The 2683-nt window shown below is 36.2% G+C and overlaps 1 protein-coding gene across 1 annotated transcript in view; it reads right to left on the minus strand.

Annotated features, from left to right (window-relative positions):
* CNTNAP3C (contactin associated protein family member 3C) overlaps positions 1-2683 on the minus strand; it is a 24432-nt gene that overhangs the window by 17533 nt on the left and 4216 nt on the right. The gene's annotated exons all lie outside the window — the stretch shown is intronic.

Below are 2683 nucleotides of genomic sequence, written 5' to 3' on the forward strand. Positions count from 1 at the left end.
AGACATTTAAGCCTTGACTATTGTAAATTACACTCTTCCCCTCTCCCCCACTTTCTTTATCCCCTACTAACTCCTATGACAATAATTAGCCATCTCTCTTGCTCTCCTACAGAGACAAACTGCCTTATCACCTCCTTCCTTGTAACATCCTCCTCTGCTCAGCAGGTACTAACTGCCCTGTTCACTCACTTAAACTATGTAGATCATATAATAAATTAATCTCTGAATTGTTCCTAACCTGCAATTTGCCAAAGGCTAATGACTTTCAAAAGAGGTCTTGTTTGCTCAGAACTTTGTCATTTTTTTGCACATGCCATCTAGTCTTACAAAAAAGATATGGTAAAACTCACTGAAAGACTTGCTTTTATTGGCTTTTTCACAACTATCAAAATCCTAACACAAATTATTTTATCAAGAAAAGGAAAGTGCATTATTGCAGCTGATGATGGATTAAATATTTACAAAATCAAAGCCTTTAGAATTGTAGACAAAACCAACTGAAATAAATGGAAAAATTGTCATTTAAATACAGTTTATTTCAAGACTTTGATTGAGGCGACAATTTCTTCCAAAGCTGTTCTGTCACATCATTGAGCAACAATAAAATGGAACCTTAAAATGAATGCTATCTATATAGACTTTCTTGCTGTCCTAAAGTGCTAGTAGGTTGTGAAGGAGACTTATCTGAAGACAAAGAGAGCAGGTAGGTAGACAGAAGAAAGTGTACAAAGATATTTTTACAGGAACCAGATATTTCCAGAATCTGTTTTCATGGGCTTTATCAAAAGAACAGCAAAATTAGTTGTTCTCTTTTTAACAGATGTTAAGCACACACATCTATTAAATAATTGGATAAAACTTTTTTCTTTTTTTAAATAAATTTGCCTTAGACTTATAGGAATTTGTGAAAAATGTCATTAAATAGTTTCATTTTTTTCTTTATCTTTCCTACAGTCCGGTTGCAGTTGAAAACTAAAGAAAGAGAAAAAAAATGTTTATGTATCAAATTCCTGGTTCTTCAAACTATAGTAGAGGCCTTCTTGGATTACCAGCCTGATATTCACATATAAATTAACACTCACAAGAGCACTTTGGTAAAAAGGAGATGTGTATAGACAAGCAAATTCTTCTCAAGACGAAGTTATCTCAAATCAACTTGATAAAATAGCATGTTTGGATTTTCTACAAAGGGAATGAATTATTAGTTTACATTCTCCTGTCACTAGGTATCTCTCCTAGCTCTTTGATGCTGGCAATTGGTTATTTCCCTGAGGCACTACAGTGATGCATTTACATGTCATCAGATCCCTTGCTGTGTCGAATTGTCAGTATCAGATTCAACACTGCAAGTTGACGTAGAAATTCAAGCATGTCTGAGGGCCGACAACTACTAATGTACAAATTTCCAGTACTCCTCTCAAGTCAGTGTATGGTTTAGTCTGCTAAATAAAAATACAACTCCAATTCCTATTAGGCAGAGGTAAAGGAAGAGAAAGAGGGAGAGTGCTTTCCTCAATTTCACCAAATGCATACAGTAGAATACCGACAAGATCATAATTACAACATTTCAAGACTTCATTTCCTTCCTTTAGCTAGACTGCTGTCTATTTTGGCACCATAAGCCACTGAGACAGAACATGTCTTACACCCTGGTCACAGGTCTGCATATTAGGGTAGTTTCAGTGGTACAATCTGAGTACAGATCTAAGTAGACACTGGTGTCTAAATTACTCTGCCAGAGATACTTCCCATAGGATTTAGAGCAGAGAAGGAAATAGTTACTGCTCCTTAAATTTATCTATTCTCATCTGTAAGATGTGTATGAATCTGGGGATTTCCTACAGTCCTCTGTCTACGACCAAGTGACACCAGGCACCGTAGTGAGCATCGTGTTAAAAAAAAGTTCTGTACCCTCACATAACAGCAGTTGTATTGGAGCAGACCTAAAGTCCATCTTGCCTTCATAAGCATCTATAGATGGCTGTCTGAAGAATACAAAAATAGCTGATATCTCCTGCTAGTGATCTCTGAGTCTTTAACTATTTTCCACTAACTACTCCTTCAGCCAGACATAATAGAATCATAGAATGGCCTGGGTTGAAAATACATAGTTTCCATTATTTAGCAATTATTAATGGATTTACCTTCCTAAATCTTATCCAGTCTGCTCCTGAATTTATACATTCTTAGCATAGTCAAAATCCTTCAGCAAGGGCTTCAGAATCTCAGATATCAATAACTTAAGTAACCCATGGGAAACAATGTTCTGTTGCTTGTAAATGTAGCTCCCGCTCCTAACTAGTGTCCCAGGAAGAGTGGCTGCTGTACAGCTCCTCATGATGAGCATTCTGTGCTGCTTTTATGTTGAGAACCTAGACACAATTAGTAATAGGAAAGATATTTAAACTATTATTTTAAAGTATTTTCAAAGGTTTCCCAAGGATATAGCCTTACAATCATGAAAGTATTAATTACAGAAATTTGACTTCTGCAAACCACTTGCAATTTAAACCAGTAAATACTTAAAAAAATAAAAGATCCCCTGGCATTTCACCACACGCAAGAACCTAAGGGAATTTAAAAAAAATATTGTAACATGCCATTGGGGATAGAAGGAGTACCAGAGAGAATGGCCTGGCCAAATAGGACTACCGCAGAGAGAGATGAAACATGAGGCAATACA

The sequence above is a fragment of the Meleagris gallopavo genome, chromosome 7 (genome assembly GCF_000146605.3).
Source record: "Meleagris gallopavo isolate NT-WF06-2002-E0010 breed Aviagen turkey brand Nicholas breeding stock chromosome 7, Turkey_5.1, whole genome shotgun sequence".
Lineage (NCBI taxonomy): Eukaryota > Metazoa > Chordata > Aves > Galliformes > Phasianidae > Meleagris > Meleagris gallopavo.